At 42.6% G+C, this 20,157-nt stretch overlaps 1 protein-coding gene and 1 long non-coding RNA gene across 8 annotated transcripts in view; one reads left to right on the top strand and one right to left on the bottom strand.

Annotated features, from left to right (window-relative positions):
- The window catches only part of LOC102937840 (tyrosine-protein kinase TXK), a 66,633-nt gene that overhangs the window by 8,457 nt on the left and 38,019 nt on the right, over positions 1 to 20,157 (bottom strand). For 4 of the 7 annotated variants that reach the window (XR_006290108.1, XR_006290107.1, XR_006290105.1 and 1 more), the window contains 2 exons: positions 7,474 to 8,093; positions 5,777 to 5,927 (listed from right to left, as the gene is read on the bottom strand). The gene's annotated coding sequence lies outside the window, so the exon portion shown is untranslated. Of the gene's footprint in view, positions 1 to 1,677; positions 5,928 to 7,473; positions 8,094 to 20,157 lie in introns of those variants that run through there. The other 3 variants (XR_005225192.2, XR_005225190.2, XR_005225191.1) reach the window with 1 other exon arrangement.
- On the top strand, positions 9,439 to 16,892 carry LOC122465345. The gene is made up of 4 exons (XR_006290109.1): positions 9,439 to 9,578; positions 12,458 to 12,529; positions 15,757 to 15,871; positions 16,760 to 16,892. It is a non-coding gene; the product is annotated as an uncharacterized LOC122465345 (long non-coding RNA).

Here is a 20,157-nt window from a genome sequence, read left to right as displayed (position 1 = left end):
ATCAAAATGATAAAATATAACAAAAAAGAGGGAAAATCAAATTTTAACATAAATTCTTGGTAATATTAGGCCCTCCCTATGTCCCATATGCTAAAGTTAACAATAAGTAATTTAATCATCTGAGGCATGCAGTCTAATAGTAAGCTGTATCTGCCTTATCAGAAAATAATGTCTAATGATTCTGATTTTTGTCACATAGATTCAATTTACTCTCTAAAATACTTTTCACTTGTTACCAGGCAACTATGAAAATCCTGTACATATAAATATTAGATATTTACAGCTGAGATATATTTTTCAATAGTAACTTTAAATGTGCTTTTTTCCCAGCAAAGCCAATATAAAACTTACATCCAAAATATTAGTATGCCTTCTATGTCCTCCTACCAGCCCTTTACTCATACTGTGAGTAATGCTAAATGGTTGAGTGTTCTTATTTTGTAATTAGGCATTCTGTACATAGAAAAAATGAGATCTTTATTCACCCACACAACAGGGCTAGCAATACAGAATTTAGTCTTCTGTTTTCCAAGAGCACCGTAGAGCTGATCTTTCTGTTAGTACCTGTTAGTAAATAGTAATATCTTTAATTCTTTCTTTCTGTATATTTGATTTATACGTATTAATTATTCTTTAGAATCTTTATCTTCAACAAAGACTATGTCTGAAGTCTAAGGCCCAAAACACGGGTCTTGACCAATGCGTAATCCTTTTCAGGAATTTTTCATTATGCTGTATTTAATAACTCTAGGGCACCTTCATGTCTGTAAAACTCTAGATATTCTTGGAAACCATCTCCTTAACGTATATATAAAATGCTAACATTAGCATATATAGACTAGGGAAACTAATAAGAGATTATTGTTATAGCAGATGTTTTCTGTTGGGGAAGTCAACATGGAAGAATGATTGTGGGGTAGACTCAGAGATATTAACCTGAAGAATTGTTAGTCCTCTGAGCTGTAAATAATCATGCCTTCTCACATGAGTCAGGTAAACTGAGACTGTATAGAAATGACATCACAACACAGTTTCTGGAAGACTATTCTTGGCAACTAGGTTTCCTTTGTCTGAAACCCTATATAAAGATAGTGATATGAAAACTTAGGTTTGGGGAAATGAAAACTGCACGTTCCTTTCAGATGCAGGTCAGACACACATCCAGTTCTTAGTCTGACAACAAAGGGTGGTAATGTATCTATGTCTGTGTTCTGTATAGTGCTGTACTAATCTCTGATTAATAATCTTAGATTAAATAATTTCATTTGAGCCTGTTATTTTGACAACCTCGAGTCATTAACTCAGACACGCAACACCTTCAAAGATGGTCAATAGGAGTTGAGGTCACTCAGCACCTTCCAGGATCAGGGCAATATATATTCACTCTAAAAAGAGAGGATAAAAAACTTGATCTCTCCTTCACCTGCATATTATTTTTAAATTTAAAGTTCACTAAGTATATGTTCTACAGTTTTTTATAAATCTTACCATAAAACTTGCTGATAAAACAGTTGGATATTGCTTTTGTATATTATCCACGGCACTTTAATTACACTTTGTAGTACAACGACGAGGAAAGGGCATTTCTTCTGCTTAAGTTTACTCAATACAGAATATTGAGAATGATGAATCAGATTCATCAGCCTGCTTCACTAAATATGCAATGAAGTATTATGATTCAGAATGAGTCAACAACTTACTTTTTATTAGTACATACTGTAAAACTTGCTTCACTAAGTTATCATTCCATCATGCCAGGCTGGCTACTGCCTTTTATATTGTTACAATAACATTCACCAGCACAAGGACACACAGATGGCATGGTGATGTGGACCATGTAAGGACAGGATAAGTATGGTTCCACTGACACACACAATGAACACTGGTTAAATAACCACAAACAAAAGGTAAATGGCATTGTAGCATGTTTGTGGGATGCATCAAGTGGGGGGCTGCAGTGATCACTATTCAGTTAGAGGGAGAGGAGAGGCACATGCTAATCAAACTTGCAGATTATACTGAATGGAAGTTACTGCAAACATTATATACACAGACCACGTCAGTTCCCCCCCCACCCCCGAATTTGTCCTGAAAACTATGTGGTAAGCAACATATGTGGGATGATTACAGACAAGTAACAAGGCGAGGTCCCTGACCCAAAGATCTTACAATCTAAATCAAATGAATAATTGACAGACAATGAGGAGGAGAGAGACAATAGAAAACCAAGAGAGAAGGAAAACCTGCTTTTGTTGGTAACATTGTTTAATGTAGAGCTGGGTTTTCAAGCTTTTCTTCTTACAGATAAATTGTGGATGAACATAACATAAGAATGGCCATACTGGGTCAGACCAGAAGTCCATCTAACCCAGTATCCTGTCTTCTGACAGTGGCCAATGCCAGGTGCCCCAGAGGGAATGAACAGAACAGATAATCAAGTGATCCATCCCCTGTCACCCACTCCCAGCTTCTAGCAAAGAGAGGCTAGGGACATCATGGTTGCTTTGCAATTTCCCTCCCTCTTTGATATACTCATGGGTAAGAGAAGAAGTGGAATGTTGTAACATAAGTAATGATCAGAAGCTGAAAGAAATTAGTTGGAAGGGAGAGAGAGGATGGCACTTGATGAAAAGGAGGGGTTTAGTCTATTCCAAGCATAGAGTGCAATATGAAAAAGGCACGAAGTCATGAGCACAGGCAGGATATTAATGGAGCAGACTCGTGAGAGGGGCAGATGAAGCATACAACACAAGAATGAGGATAGAAGGATCCAAGATCTGATGTGTAGGCTGAAGTGAAGCTGTGTGAAGCCTTGACAATAAGGAGCTTGAATTTAATATGGAAGAAGTCAGGAAAGGGACTCCTAGAAAGGAATGACATGGTCTGAACAGAGAGAGAGAGAGAGAGAGAGAGAGAGAAACAGACATCCAATGAAGACCAGAATAATACCTAATATCCTGAGAAAAGTTTAGAAACATAGGCAGGCAATGACAAAAAGATTCCATCTGGGAAAATGCTTTGTCTGTGTATCTGCTCTCTTTCATGACAAAAATAACGCTACTTTCTCTGAGTGATTGTTGGTGGGTATTTGAAGACGTTTAATAGTTTGAAATCTTAGAACATGTGATGTGAGAACCTGATTAGTAGGTAGAGTCCAGGTGAGGCAGTCAAAGATGCATTATCTATGCAGATTGAGTCTGTGCATCATTCATTATATCCAGATCAGAATTTCAACTCTGTGATTTGCTAATGGTTGTGAAATTAATCTCTCTAATAACAACAAAAAGAATAATTGTATTAGTTTGGGCTCTATATGAAAACTGAAAAAAATCCCTCTGAAGGGTCAGATTCTTCAAAATTTATGCATGTTGAGTAATATCTTATGCTGTGAGACGTCTCATTGAAGAAAATGGGATGAGTCACTAAGGTACTACTAACCATTAATATGGGTTGCACAATCAGACTTTACATACTAGTTTCCGCATGAGGTACTAAATATTTCAAGAGATTTTTCTGGATGGGACAGTAAAGGTGAAGGATTAAAGGCCAGAGCAACAAGAAGTGCTGAAAGAATTGGACTCTGCAAGAATGTGATAGTCATTTGGGGTAGGAGAGTAAAAATAATAATAGTCTGAATTACTGCAACATCCTTCTCTGTGACCTTCATAAATGCAGTTGTGCTCACTCAGAATGATGCTGCAAAGATCATTCTTATCTTTGAGTGACTGCACATGTGCATTCCATTCTTGGTGTCTGTGCGTCCAGCACATAACTGACAGAAAGTTTTTCCCTCAGCAGTACCTGTTGGGTGGCTTAAGTGCCCCCTGCACCACTGCGTGAAGGTATAAAGCGCAGAGCTGGCCCCTCCCCCTCTGTTCCTTCTTACTGCCTAGGACAGTCACTGGAACCTCTGTCAATTGCTAGAGCAGTTTTCTCTCAGCCTTTGTGTACACAGTCTAGTTGTAGGTTAGTTTTAGTAGGTAAAAGCAAAATGTTTGTTTTTTTCCTATTTTGGGGTTCTGTTGCCCATTCTGGGGCCTGCCTCGATCACTGGACTTCAAACCATGTGCTTCCTACTCAAACCCTATGCCTGTGAGCCACCCACATGGCAGTTATTTTAAGTGCCTAGGCACAGCACACATGAAGGACTAGTGCCGGATTTGTTGGGACTTCAAGGCCAGGATGAAAAAAGATAGGGAGGCTAGGCTGAAGCTCCTGCTAATTGAGGCAGCGCTGAGAGCACACTGGGAGTTGTGCTGGTCTGAGATGGGGCCGAGTGCTGCAGTTTCAGTCAGAAGTGTGCCTTCAAGACTGTTGGGAGTCCTGGCACTGGTTACCCTCGCCTGTGCTGAGAAAGTAGCATAAGCCTTCCACAAAGGCACCATCAAGAGGAAGATCTCCACCCCACAAGTCAGGAAAGGGCGGCAAAAGGGAGTCAAGTAGAGTGCAACCGAGATCGAGGCACTCCTCCAAATTAGTGCCTAAGACGGCACCATTGAATCCAGTGCCGAAACAGGCATCATTGAGTCTGGTTCCAGAAACGGAACTGTCAGCATCAGTGGCTCTGCATCGATCAGATTCAATTTTGCTGCCAGCTATGCCAGAGTCATTTACAGTGGCAAGGAATTTACTCGTCAGTGCCAGTATTGCTAATTGTACAGGAATCGGCTCCCTTGGTATTATTAGACCATCCAACACCAACAACTGCAGTGCAGCACTTGATACCACACCAGCTGCCTACTTCCTGGACAGTCTGTCCACTGGTACCATCTAAGAGAAAAACAGCAATGTGTCTCCAGCCATCACCAGGCTTTCAGAACTAGTCCCCGTGGTTGACAGAAAGGGAGTTGTCTTCATCGGATTCTGAGATGGGATCATATGTGTCTCAACCTCTGAATAGGACCTGCCACTCCACACCTAGATCCTTCCTCTCCAGGTACCCTCGCAACTGCACAATCGGAGCTTCGAGGGGAATGTGGCCAGGAGGTCACTGTGGTCTGGCCCCTTTCAGTGGCTCTTTTGGAACCACAAAGAGTTTCCCCCAGCTTCTAGATCCTCCCCTTGTCATTCCTACAAAGTGCCCTAGTCCAGATGGGGTGAGTCCTTGCATCAAGCTGCCCTGACCCCAATGTCCGGTACTGGTCCCAGAGCCGAGCATCAGGAAGAAGCCTTCTGCAGAAGAGGTTCAACCACAACCAGTTTTATCTTCACCTTTGTCCTCTCTGGATGAGGTGGTTTCCTCAGAGACAACATCACCCCCTCCTGACAACTAAAAGATTTATCAGGAATTGTTAAAGAGTGACTTTATGGACTTTTGCATTTGGGTCAAGGAGGTCAGGGACTCCTCTCATCACCTGAGGTCCTCCAGGGTCACTAGTGGTCACAGTAGCTAATGAGAGGGCACGCCGGAGGCACCGTGCTGTGACCCCCAAATCAAAAGAGGCAAAAGAACTGGATTTATTTGGTAGAAAAGTTTATTTGACGGGGGGATTGCAGCTTAGAATTGCCAACCACCAGGCTCTACTGGGGCATTATGATTTTAATTTGTGGGGACCACTGGAGAAATTAAAAGATCTGCTCCCTGCGAATGTGAGGCAGCAATTCTGTTCATGGGTGAACGAAGGCAGATTAGTGGTGGGGACTTCATTGAAGGCTGGGCTGGGTGCTGCCAACTCAGCTGCCAGGACCCTGGCTTCTGCGGTCTCCATGCACAGATCCTCATAGCTGCAGTCTTCTGGTCTACTCTATGCAGACCAGATTACTATGCAGGACTTGCCTTTTGAGGGTCCTTCTCTGTTCTCAGAGCAGATAGATAGCATTTTCCTTGGCCTTAAGGACTCATGAGTGACCTTGAAATCCTGGAGTCAGAAAGCACTGTCAGCCTCAGCAGATACATTGTGATCCCACTTTGCCCTGCTCATCAGGACCTGTCAAAAAAAGAAGAGCAGGGGTTTTAGGTGCAGGCTCACCCATCCTTCTGTATCTGCTCCAGCTCCTAGGCTTTCTAGACACACAGGAAGTGCTAAGCAATCATTTTGATGGGTCGGTCAAGACACCATGCCAGTCTCCATGCTTCCAAACCCTATCTCCCCCATATTTTCAAAACAGTTTTGCCCACTTCCACAGTGTATGTTCCCAAATTACTTCAGACCCATGGGTCTTGAGCACTGTGGAGGTGGGCTATATCCTCCAATTTGTTTCTACTCCTCACTCCTACCCTTCCTCCCTGCCCCTCCAGAGACCACTCTCAGGAGGAGCTCCTTCTCCAGGAGGTACAATCTTTCCTTCAGGCAGGTGCCATAGAGGAGGTTCCACAGTGTCATAGAGGGACAGGGTTTTATTCCTGCTATTTCCTAATCTTGAAAGCAAAAGGGGGTCTGAGACCAATTTTAGACCTGAGTCAACTCAACAAATTCTTAAAAGAGAGAGGCTTGCATGGTCACCCTAGCTTCTATTATCCCCTTTCTGGAGACTAGTAGCTGCCATTGACTTCAAAGATGCTCACAGGAAGTACCTCAGATTTCTGGTAAATTAAAATCATTATCAGTTCACCATGCTATTATTTGGCCTGTCAGCAGCTCTCAGAAGTTTTATGAAAGTTAGTGGTAGCTGCCTTCCTCAGAAGATCAGGAGAGCAAGTTTAGCTCTACTTGGATGACTTGTGAGGGACCAATTCAGGGTGCAGGTGTTGTTCATTGTATCTCTGATCCAATCAACATTCATTGTTCTGGGACTGCTAATCAATGCAGAGAAACCTCTCCTCCCCCGTGAGCAAAGAATAGAGTTTATAGGGGGCTGTAACAAACTCGATTAAAGTCAGAATTTTTCTTCCAGACTCAAGGTTTCAGGCAATTCAATCAATTGTTATAGCTCTCAAAGCTTATCCAGTCATGACAACATGAAACTGTTTGAGGGTCCTGAGGCATATGGTCTTGTGCACACATACGCTTCAATATGCCAGTCTGCACCTCAGAATGCTACAGGATTGGCTAGCCTCAGTTTACTCACCAAACCATCACCATCTAGTTCAGTGGTAAGGGTGCTCTCTCATGTCCTGCCTCCCTAGATTGCTGGGCAAGTGGCCATCAATGTATGCAATGGTATTCCCTTTGCCCGCCCACAACCAATGCTCACTTTAGTGACTGACACTTCTGCCCTGGGCTGGGGGCCCATCTAAGTTCTCTACAGACTCAGGGACTACGGTCTGTAGAGGACTTAGTTTAACAAATGTACATCAGGGAGCTGAACGCTGTGAGGTTGGCATGCCAGGTATTTCTGCTGCAGATCAAGGGAAGCAGCCTGTTAGTCCTCACAGACAACAGAGTGGCAATGTTGTACTTCAACAAGCAGGGAGGAGCCCACCCTGCTTTGCTCTGTCAAGAGGCATCTCTGCTTTGGGTATTCTGCATTGCCAGCTCAATAGATCTAGAAGCTTCTTACATATTGCTGTTCCAAAACAATCTTGCAGACTACCTGAGCAGATCATTTATGAGTCACCACAAGTGGTCTTTTTGCTTGGATGCGGCTAGATTCACCTTCGAATGGTGGGAGTCTCCCCAGATAGACTACCTGCAACAAGGATCAACAGAAAGTGTCAGCAGTTCTGTTCTCTATGTGGTCACAGCCTGGGTTCCTTGACAGATGCATTCTTATTACCATGGTCAGACAGGCTCCTCTATGCTTTCCCACCAATTCCACTCATTCACAAGGTATTACTGAAGATAAGAGGAGACCAGGCCAGAGTCATACTCATAGCCCCAGCATGGGCCTGTCAACACTGGTTTGCCACTCTCCTGGCATGGTCTGTGAAACCTCCAATTTCACTTTTACTGGGCTCGGACCTAATGTCCCAAAATCATGGTTGTCTATTCCACCCAAGCCTGCACACTCTTCATTTAATGTATGGATGCTCCATGGCTAGACATTAGGGAACAGTCTTGCTCAAAAGAGATTCAAGAAGTTCTGCTAAATAGTAGAAAGCTAGTAGGGTTACTTATCTCTTTAAGTGGAGATGTTTTTCCATCTGGTCATGCCATTTTGGAATCTCACTGTCCTGTTCTTCAATTCAGCCCATACTAAATTACTTATAGTATCTGAAACATCAAGGATTGACTGTTAATTCTATCAAGATACAGCTATCAGCTATTTCAGCTATCCTTCAGAAGGATAATCACTCTGTTTTTTTCTAACAACATGCCAGTACGGTTTTTTGAAAGGCTTAGTCAAATTGTATCATTAGGTGCTTGACCCTGTTCTCCCATGAGACCTAAACTTAGTGTTGTCAAGCTTATGGGTCCCCCTGTTTGAGCCTTTGGCTACTTGCTGTCTGCTACATCTATCAATGAAGGTGGCATTTTTGGTTCCCAGCTTTCTGATATAGGTAATGGCAAAGCTGCACATGTTAATGTCTAGGCCTCACTATACTATCTTCTTTAAGGAAAAAGTTTACCTGCACCCTCAGCTGAGGCTTATCCCAAAGGCAGTGTCCTCTTTCAATATCAACCAGCCAATTTACTCACCTGTATTCTTCCCAAAACCACACTTGACCTGGGAAGAGGAACATTTGCACACTCTGGACGTCATAAGAGCGCTGGTGTTCTACCTTGACAGAAGCAATTCCATAAGTCCTCTCAACTCTTTGTGGCAGTTGCAGATAGAATGAAAGGACAATCAGTCTCTACTCAGATAATTTCTTCTTGGATAGTTTCATGTATATGCATGTCCTATGACCTGGCTAATGTCATGCCGCCGAGCAGAGTCGCAATTCATTTGATGAGCTCACAGTCAGCCTCTGTGCCTTTTCTGGCAAATGTTCCAATTCTGGCCGTTTGTAGAATGGTAGCTTGGTCCTCTATCCACATATTTGCTTCTCATTAAGCTGTCACTCAGGACTCAAGAGACAATGCTGGAGTTGAATGTATTGAGCTCCTGCCTTTATTTAGATAGACTCTGATCCCACCTCCTGATTCATGGCTTGTGAGTCACCAGGAGTGGACTGCACATGTGCAACCACTCAAAGAAGATAAACAGTTACTGAACTGTTCCATAATTGTTATTTTTTGAGATGTGTTGTGCATGTCTATTTCATGACTCACCCTGCTGTCCTCTGCACTGGAGTTCTGGCAAGAAGGAACTGAAGGGGGCTGGGGTTAGCTTTATCCTTTTTACCGGCACACAGTGGCGTGTGGCCGCAGAGGGCACTCGAGGCACCCAATGGGTACCACTGAGGGGAAAAGATTTCCAACAACTGTGTGCTAGGAACTGTGATACAGGAGGGCCAGGGAGCAGTGGTAGAGGGGAAATATATAAGCCCTAGGCTAATTAAGGTGTGGTTCCCTGTAAACTAGGGAGGGTGACTACGGGTTAATTGAAGCACCTGTAGTCAATTAAGGACCTGTCAGGAACCTAATAAAACCCACTGCTTCAGGGAAGAAGAAGATGAAGACTAGAACTTGGAGGTGTGTTCTGAAAAAAATCAGAGAACCAGAAAAACCAGGGAGACCCTGCCTTAGTAGGGAAGGGAGACTCCCTTCCCCAATGTCTAAGGACTGAAGGTACCCCACCCAAGGAGGAAGAGGGTAAGAACCCACAGAGGCTGGGGCTCAGAGTGAGGCGCAAACCCAGAACCCTCCCCTACTTCCCTCCTCTACCACCTTCCCGGGCCACTAGCGGGGCCCTTGGTGCCCCAAAGAGCAGGGGGAAAGGGGTGGCATCTTAGCCCCTGCCAAGAAAAGCACAGGACCGACCATACTAACACTGGCTATCTTGTCACAGAACACAGATACCAAGAGTGGAATAGACAAGAACAAATGGATACCAGTAAATTTAGGTTTGAAATTAAATGGTGGTTTCTAACCATCAGAGGAATGAAGCTCTAGAACAGCCTTTGAAGGGGAGTTGTGGGGGCAAAAACCCTAATATGTTTTAAGACTGAGCTTGATAATTTTATTGGAGGGGATGGTGTGATGAGACTGCCTACAATGGCATATGGCCCATCCATGATGGCTATTAGCAAATATCTCCAATGGCCAGAGATGGGACACTAGATGGATAAGGCTCCAAGTTACTACAGAGAATTATTTTCTAGGTATCTGGCTGGGGGGTCTCGCCCACATGCTCAGAGTCCAACTGATCACCATGTTTAGAGGCAGGAAGGATTGCAGATTGGCAGAGACACCGGAACTTTTCCACCTTCTTCTGTAACATGGAACCCATGTCTCTTGCTGTTTGCACTGGAGCAAATGGTGGATTCTCTGTAACTTGAAGTCTTTAAATTAAGATTTGAGGGCTTGAGTAACTTAGCTAGAGGTTATGGGCCTACTGCAGGAGTGGTTGAGTAGATTCTGTGGCCTGCAATGTGTAGGATATCAGACTAAATGATCATGGTAGTCCCTTGTGGCCTTAAAGTCTACGAGTCTATGCGCAACACTTCTTTAAGAACAACAGTTATGGAACAGGTTACTTACAGGTTTTTTCCTAGCCTGTTGCTATGACCCTATCACTCCTCTCTTTGAATCCCTCCACTGGCTCCCCCTTCTCTAGTGCATCATACATAAGCTGCTTGTATTTAGTTTCAAGTTCCTTCACAGTCAATTCCCATGCTACCTATCCTCTCTCATTTGCTATCAAGCTGCCAATGCTTGCCTCTGATGGGGCCATAATGCCAGTCTCTACTGCCCCCTTGTTAAATTTTCAAACAAGCACCTCAGTGCTTTATCCCAGGCTGCCTCACACTCTTGTAAACATCCAAAAAACTACCTCATACTTCAAATCCCTCCTCAAAACTCTCCTTTGGTGTGACACATACAAATACAAACTTGACAACAGTTAGGTTGCTGGTATGCTAAGATCACAGCTCATCATTCTGACTAGTATTGTCTCATTGTTTCCTTGTACTCCCCCATCTGTCTATATCCAACTTTTGTCTCTTGTCTTATTCTTAGATTGTAAATCCCTTGGGACAGGGAAGGTTGTTTTGTTCTGTTTGTACAGCGCCTAGCACAGTTGGTTCCTGATCAATGACTAAGGCTCCTAGGCGGTATGGTAATAAAAATAATAATAAATAATTATAATACTTGGTCCAAAGCTCATTTTTTGTATAACTATGTTGAACTGTAACTGAGTTTAAGAAAATTGTTGTTTTGTAGATAGGGGAGGCAAAACTTCCTTGAGTTCCATTATAATCTTCTTTATTACCACCTCACCTTAATGTACATACTCCTTATGGCCAAGAGGACCTTACCACAAGAAACCCAAGATAACAGTAGTATATCATTGGGAGAGATTAGCTGTAACTAATAAATTGGTAAAGTTCAGCATAAGGGCAAACATTGTAGAATTATGATTTCTTAGCTTGCAGTGCACCTATGAATAAGCCATGGGTGATCAGCTTGTCCCATGAGTCATCCTGTATGTCTCCATTCCATGAGTAATTTTTGTGTCCGGACCCAGGGCATCAGAACAAGGGGGGCTAGGGGGCCATGCCCCCCCCCTTTTTATTTGCCGTAAGGGTGAGCGACGGGGGGGAAGGGTGGAGAGGAGTGAGCAGGGGACGGGGTCTTGGGGAGAAGAGCTGGCGTGGAAACAGGGCTTTGGGGGAAGAGTCAGTGCGGGAGCAGGGGCCTAGGGGGAAGGGGCAGCATGAGGGCAGGGCCTCAGGGGAAAGGGGTGGTGTGAGGGCGGGGCCTTGGGGGAAAGGGGTGGTGCAGGGGATGAGGCCATGGTTTGGGCACCCATGGCCCCCCCACTTTTAGAGAGCTTCTGCTGCTCCTGTCTGGACATTTCTATTCTCCCTCACCCCCCATGTCTTATCTTTTCTTCAACTGCTGCCCTATTAAAATCTGAAATCATTATTAAGTGAAGGCATTGACAACAGAAGTAAGGACACACTACGTATTTTAAGGGTATGTGTTGATCAGGTTGTGGTTAGGTCAGGGTTGGCTAATCCCAATTTAAAAATCAACCGCTCTTCCAAATCTACAGTGAGTAGAGAGTGGGGAGGATGCATAGACATACTATGTTTTTTCTGTATATTGTTTTATTTAGAATCAGAATTCAGAAGAATTCACTGAAAACTTGGTTTCATATTGGAATCTAAAAGAATGTTGAAGAAATTGTGCCATTTCTATGCAAATCAAAATGATTCATTCCCGTATGAAGCAATAATCATCCATGTATTTATTTCAAGTCTATATTTACTGCATGTTCTGTGTAAATGACAACCTGGATGAATAAGTCATTTTCCACCTCCCCCAGTAGAGCTTTTACTATCAAATTAATTTGCTGTTGTGTGATATCACCAAAGGCAGGTCTTGGATGTTTAAACATCTGCATCTCTCACAGTAACTAGAGTTCCATTCCAGCCTTTCAGACATGGTAGGAGATCTTATTTTCAAAGAAAAAGGGGAAAAAACGTTTCTGATAAATATAGAGCCGACTGAATTTTCTTTCCTTTAAGACATCTCAGTATAACTGGAAATCGTCAGCCCAGGAGGAAAAGGCAGACATTTACAACAAGGAAATTTCAAAGGTATGAGAGAATATATATGTTTTTCATTTTAACTTTTTTCCATCCTGCTTTTTCTTGAACCCTAATGGCTGATCAGTGATTTTGCTTCCCAGGTTGCTCTGAAACCATGAACCATAAGAGAAATTAAATTGCTAAATAATTTACCTTAATGAAGCATACAGAAAAGATATTCTGTCAGAGTATAAAGAAAAGGAGTACTTGTGGCAGCTTAGAGACTAACAAATTTATTTGAGCATAAGCTTTCGTGAGCTACAGCTCACTTCATTGGATGCATCAAATATATGCTTATGCTCAAATAAATTTTTTAGTCTCTAAGGTGCCACAAGTACTCCTTTTTCTTTTTGCAAATACAGACCAACACGGCTGCTACTCTGAAACCTGTCAGAGTATATTTTCCCATGTTAGTTTCTACCATATATGCTTGTCTGATTTTACCTTAAGTGGTGAAATATGAATAATTTTCTTAGGGCAATAAAAGCCATAAAATGCAAAAGTGAATCACTGACTTCCACTGTTGCGAACAGCCTGTGAGAAATCTCTGATGGCCCTTCTTTGTATTAAAGTGGTATTCCTGCTTGTAATCTTTAACTCATTGTGACAACTCTTCTCAGGACACCAAGAACTGTAAGCCACTGTGTTACCCCTCTGCCTCAGCAAGGGAGAGCTTTGCTGGGGCTTGACTGTGTCATCTCCCTGACATACCAGTCTGTCTTCATTGCCAACAAACTGCTCGAGACTCTCCCAGTCTAAACCTTGCCTTGCAGGTAACAGTCAGTGAACCCAAGTTCTAGTCAGAGAGTTCCCCAGAGATGTCTGACTGCAGCATCCAGTTCCTCTCACTAGACACTCACAGAAATTGTTTACTGCCTCCAGAGTAAGAGAGCACGTACCAGTCTGCCAGTTTAGCTGAGAACTCACTCTATTCTTCAATATAGCAGCATTGAGATGGTACATAGTAAAACTAAGAATAAGTTTATTAATAAAGAAAAGAGATTTAAGATACTAACCAAGAGAAAAAGAGGGGTATGTTTACAAACAAAACATAATATGCTTTCTAGTGAGTAAAACTTAATCTTAGCAAGTTACAATCTTTGCCTATGCAGTTTTTTCACTTACATCAGGATACCAGCATCTCTAGCCCTCCAGGCCAGAAGATCCAAGTATCACAAACTCAGAGGGTGCTGTCCCCTTTGTTCCCTAAGCAATGGATAATCAGAATGTCTTTTTGTTCCCCTTATATTTCCCAAAGTCCATTGCCTTTGCCTCAAGAGCCAGGAAGACCTCCGGGAGATTCAGACTTCAGTTTGTCCCCTGGTGTGATCACCAAGCTGCCACTAGTTAGCTTGATTGCTTTGTTACCTTATATGTGAATGTATTTTCATTGTCCTCTGGCTTACAAAGCTTGACCCCAACAAGTACATCCACATTCCTTTGCCTAAGGCAGGCTTGTTTATCAACTCCACAACATATTTTAGAAACATATTTGCAGCAAACATACATAACCATTTATACACTACCTGTACATACCCCAGGCAATGATATTCATGACCAGCATTTCATCAGCTTTCATAAAAGACCTTACTCAATACACATTTGTAGTACAATATTATTGTATTGTGATCAGTTGATTCAACTGCCCGTTTTTTCTCCTGGGGTGTCTGGACCCTGATTGTCCACTCATCCATATCCATTTCACTGCCATTAACCAATTGCATTTGTAGCTTTATATTATGTACTCTGGACTTACATTATTTGGCAATTGCAACCCTCCTGCAACAAGATGTTTTTCCAAAACATTTCTTTTATAATGAATCCCTCTCCCTGACAAAGGGGCATTGAACAGACAAATTAAATATACTACACTTAAAGCTTCATAAAACAGATACTGCAGAAACAGATACAATAGTAGAGTCAAAAGAAGTGATGACCTATCCAGGAACCATTAGTCTGAATATAAATAAAAATAATAAAAGTTATAGCAATCAATAGCCATTCCTTACATAGTTTGGACTCTGAGACAAATAGACCTTTATCAAATGCTGTGATCTGGCGTTGAGTGTACCTATTTCTATTTTGCCTATCCACTTTCATATGTCACCAGCTCCCATTGAAAATAATGACTCTAATCTATGTAAGGCATATGTATTCAAGATCATATCTTTTGGTGTGATATTGCCTTTTGTAACCTTTCGCATTCTGTCATTCATGCATAGGTTTAACTTTGCCCTGGAAGTAAGTTTCAGTCATGTGGTTGGGTTCTCACTCTCTGTTGTTCTTTGGTCCCTGATCCAACTCTCATTGAGTTCAGTGGTGTGGCAAATTGCCGGTATGATTATGATGGGTCCCACGCTTCCTCTTCTTTGAGGGCAGGGGGTTCAGGGTGCAGTTTCCTGCCCCTGAACTAGGGTATCTACTGTCCCACTATAACCCAGAGAAGGGTAGTGGAGAGGAAGGGACCCAGGCCTGCCCTCTACTCTGGGTCCCTGCCCAGGGTCCCTAGGGATAGTGGTAAACCACTTGAACTAGTGCTTCCTTCCCCTGGGCTACTTCCCTCTCCTGCTCTTCAGCTTGTGGGGCTTCCTGCCCCCCCCCCCCTCTCTCTCTCTCTCTCTCTGCACAACCTGGGTGTCTCTTTACCTAGGGTCTTGGTCTTCTAGCCAGCCACGGCACTTCTCCAAACTCTCCTCTACTTCAACTCCTTCAAACTGCTCTGTGCTCCAACTCCTTCCCCTGGCTGATTGAAGCAGGGGTTTTTTGTCAGGTGACAGGCTTCAGGTGCTTTTAATTAATCTATAGAAACCTTTCTTCCCTCTACAGGGAATAAGGCTTCTCCTCATCCTGGGACTTACATATCTCTCCTATATCACTCTCCTGCTGCCTTCTGGCCATGCTGTATCACAGTGGTCACATATGACTTCTGAGAGAGTGCTGCTGGATGCTCAGTATTTTTGAAAATTAAGTCACTTATTTAGGTCTCTATATATGGACTTAGACCAAGACTTAAAAAGAAAAAAGAGAGTACTTAAACAGGGGGTCCTAACACAGCAGTTTTCTCTAGCATGTAAGTGTCCATTGCCCTGCAGCTTGTGAAGTCAGCTACAGTGCCAATATCTGCATATGGCAGCTGGTTTTACAATCTGTAGAGTGAGGGATGTCATCTTTTTGGAAGGCAGAACTGAGCCACAAATGTTCAATAACCTAGTTTGTTTTTTGTTTTTTCCTCTCAGGGACATGAATTCTACCCACGAAAAAGGAACCTGCTCTTCTGAATTATTCTGTGACACTCACTACCTCTGCTGTATGGAGATAAATAACCTCTTTACGTGGTGCATGTGTGCCAAGGTAAGTGTGATGCAAATGCCTCCAGGCCAGCTCACTGCACATTAGAACATAAGAATGACCGTACTGGGTCAGACCAAAGGTCCATCTTGCCCAGTATCCTGTCTTCCAACAGTGGCCAATGCCAGGTGCCCCAGAGGGAATGAACAGAACAGGTAATCATCAAGTGATCCATCCCCTGTTGCCCATTCCCAGCTTCTGGCACAATCCATTCCAGAGTTTAGCTTTTTACTGATACGGACTATGTTAGGACAGAGGGGAGTTTCTAAGACAACAGGAAAGCAATAACAATAGCACCTGTTAGTTCCTAATAAAAACAAACCTTAAACAGTCTTACTGTGGCTCACAACAAAACATTGTAGTAGCGCTTGCTTTAAAGTGTGAATGTGACTGTTGGGGACTTTCCTGCATTAATGCCACAACTGTGTTTTTTCTGTTTCATAAGTGAAACCACTAATGTATAAAAGTAACTGGCAAAAATAGGTCACCTTTAAAGGTGTTAAATGTATATTTTAATGTGAAAAGATGCTATGACATAGAACTGCTTACACAAAGGAGACAGCCATAGTTGGATTAGCTAGCTGCTTCTTCCACAAAACATATGTTTTCTTATATAATAGGTAGCCATAAGATGACATTGGTATCAAAGTAATACTAAATCTTAACCCAACGTGGGCATTAAATTGTGTCTTTTGTATAACTGGGCAGAACTTTTCATTAGCCAGCGAAGTGTTACAAATAGTCTATGGTATTTCTGTTCCCAGTGTTGAAATACATTTAGGTCTGTATTTAAAATGTATATTAGATAAATTACTTTAGCTGCATCTGCATAGAAATAAATGTGTATTGTATAACATTTTAAAATACCAAATGTGTGTTTCTTTTTTTCAGGTCTAATATATATGTAAAAGAATTATGATGATAAAATTAACATTAAGAATGTCACCCGTACTTCAGCTTCGGTAATATGGTCACATGACCATTATACCTGTCCCAACGAGTTTTACAGGGTAATATATTGGCCCAGTTGAAACAGCATCTTGTCTGGTGTTTTGCAACAGAATTTTCACCAGGAGGAACTTATACCTTTTGAGCCATGACTTCTTGACCTTGCAGAGGCAAACACCATCTACAAACTATATCCTGTGTGTTCCGTTGCCAGGGGATAGAGCCTTCTAGAGGTCAGTGTACCAATTTTCATACAATGGCCAGAGATGCTGTGTTTCCAGCCAGCAAGATGATTGACCTGGCTATGGTTATTTGGCTCATCAGCAGTGTCCTTTTTATCATACTAGCCATGGTACTGCTCTATGGATGCATTAGAATGTGGTGCAAGAAGTGTAAGAACACCTTAAATGGTCCTGGGACTTCAGAACATATTAGTGGTCATGCAGAAAATGCCCATTCCTGGAATGGAGTTGACATTGAAACAACCCAAATCAATGAATTTCCTACATTAATTGTAACTGATATGTTTCCAGAGATTAAACCAGAGAAAATTATTCATACACCACTGTTTGGAACAATGGCTCTGCTCTCCCACAGACTGGACTCTCATAAATTAGAAGTCCTGCCCCTAAATGGTTCTGGATAACTATAAACATTTATACTCCATGATTTTGAAACTTTACTATAGCCAATATCCTTTTAGTATTTTCAGGGACCTGAAAATACCCCTCAACAATAGACCAGCCTATAAAGGCATATTTTTCAAAGGAGGACACAATGGGTATAGCTGCAAAAATATGGATGCACCCATTCCCCCCTCAAAATCCCATAAATAGACATGCAGATTGGCACTTATACATAACTTCTACCCAAGAATGTTATGGAGGTGATGGATATGACTCCATAGTTAGCATTTCATTCTAAAATGGGATATAAATTGTTTTTCTCTAAAAGTAGATAACCTACCTGTGGAATTTCGCCCAGGGTCAGTTTTTATGCCCTTTGAATTTTCTGAGAAGCTTTTGTTTGGTTTTTCTTTATAGTATTTAATAAGAACTCTTGAAAATTGGGCTCTGGATGAAATTTGTCTGTGGCATTTCTACTTCTCATTGTTGACTGACTTGTTTTAAAAAAAACGTTATCTACACAAAACCTGGTAGAGAAGTGAATCCTGAGCAGAACTGGGGCAACTGGTGAAGTTTCTTTCTTTAACTGGGATTTCAAGTGACCTTCAGCAATTATTAGTTATAGATGAATATATATATGCTGTGCACCTAAACCTGATTGTTTTGGGCCATGTGCACATAGCTCCTCCTCCGTCAGGAGCTAGAGTTTTCCCTACAGCAGAATTACCTAAGCATTCATGTGGAACTGCTGATGGATAAAATCTTCCCTGTCAGTAGCTGTATTTCTCCCTCCTCATAGATCCATCCATATCAGGCCCTGCTGATCTCAAACCCCAGGTTTGTGGGGTTCCTGAGAGCCACCATACTCCAATCTTCTGCCCAGCAGCTCAGAGACAGCAGCTGGTAGCCAGGTCCATGAAGCCCAACTGAGGTACAAGCCTCACCTCTAGTCTCTGACTGGGGGAGCTCCAAGGCTCCTGATTGGGTCACAGTCCTATTTATGCCAAAACACTAAGTTGTGCATACAACTGGACTTCATCCTGCTTTGGACCACTGGGCTGGTGTTTACTGGTTCCTGCCCTCAGATCCTGACCTCCTGGTATCCTGACTCTTAGTAACTGTCTCCAGGTGCCTGCCCTCTGGTTCTGTCATCCTAACCTGACCTCCTAATATCCTCAATTGGCCTGATTCATGGTAACTGACCCTTGATCTCTGCCCTTCAGGTTTGATTCTCACCTTCTAGCATTCCAGCCCGGCCTGATTCCTGGTAATTAGCTCTTGGCCCCTTACCCTTCAGCCCGCGCCTGATGCTAACCCGTAGGTCAGGCCACCCATGCCCTGGCCCTGATGATCTACCTCTTGCTCAGCTTCTCTCCCGCCCTCAATTTTTTTTAAACAAACAAATAATACACACACAAAAATTGGTTGGTTGTGAAGCAGTTAGAGTTCCTATACACAAAATGTATCTGACACAAAAGCAAGGACATGAAAAGTTATGCTACCTTGACAGTAATAATTTCTACCCCTTCAATTACAAGCACACATTTACTACGACTACTATGCACCACAGGCACACATTGCATCCTTAACTCTGGCCCCCCAAAGGAATGCCATTCTTCCATCACCCCCTTTAACTGCCCTTCTGCACACATCCCTTTACAAAACAACCCTCTCCTACCACAACCAGCTGCTACACCAAACATCTCCAACTACTAGTTTTTTTGTGGGGGCAGGAAATAATCTGGTAAAGGAGTGTGTACAGAAGAGCAGGCTGAGGGGGGAGCCTGGAGGGTGTGGTACTTGGAGCATGGTGAGCAGCAGTTGCAGAATTGATAGTGTGGAGGAAATGAGATGAAAGTGTGTACAGTTAGGTGGTTTTACTTCGCATTTACTTGTTTTTGTGGGTTTCTGTCAAGTAGAATGAGTGTGGCAACCTTAGCTGCTTCCAAATTAAAGTTTTTTGTATATTGAGATGGTTTCTGAGACAAGTTAATGGTCAGAGGAAGATACTGACAGCAAAAACTCTAGTACTTGTATTGTCACTTAACTGATAAACTAGGGTAAGAGAGATTTGTGTATTTCAGTAGCTTTTAGGAGACCCTGTCAAGGACCAGGACCCCATTGTGGTAGGCGCTGTACAAACTCAGAACACAGACTGTCCCTGTCCCAAGGATCTTAAAATCTAAGAGGATATGAGACAACAGATCAGTACAGGCAAAGTGGGGAGCACAAGACAATACTGGTCAGCATGATCGGCAATGGTCTTGCTATATCAGCTGTCTACCCATTGGGTTTTTTGGGGGGTGGGAGGTTGGTAGGCATCACAGCAAAGGGGAGTTTTAAGTAAAACAATAAGTTCTGTGGATGTTTACAGGGAACTCTTCCCATGCAAGAGGAGAAACATGGGAGAAACCAGGAAGGTGCCTATCTGAAAATTTTAACAAGAGGACAATGAAAGCTGGTGTCAGTTGGTATTTGCCAAAGGGAGGCAGGAACTGACATATTAATAGCATATGATAGATGATGGGGGAAGGGGCTGACAAGTGAAGATGAGTAGTTGCTAAAATCACACACTGTAATTTGGTTATATTTATCTAAACAACTACTTTCTCCCCTCCAAAGTTTCAGGATGGGTGTGCCTTGATCAGCTCTCACACAGAAAATGATTGCAAGTTCATTGAGTTGTGAATATGGGAGCCTCTCATATTAAAGTTA

This window comes from Chelonia mydas, chromosome 4 (genome assembly GCF_015237465.2).
Source record: "Chelonia mydas isolate rCheMyd1 chromosome 4, rCheMyd1.pri.v2, whole genome shotgun sequence".
NCBI classification, from domain to species: domain Eukaryota; kingdom Metazoa; phylum Chordata; order Testudines; family Cheloniidae; genus Chelonia; species Chelonia mydas.
Note: the sequence above shows the minus strand (reverse complement) of the source record. Positions and strands in the feature narration are given on the sequence as shown.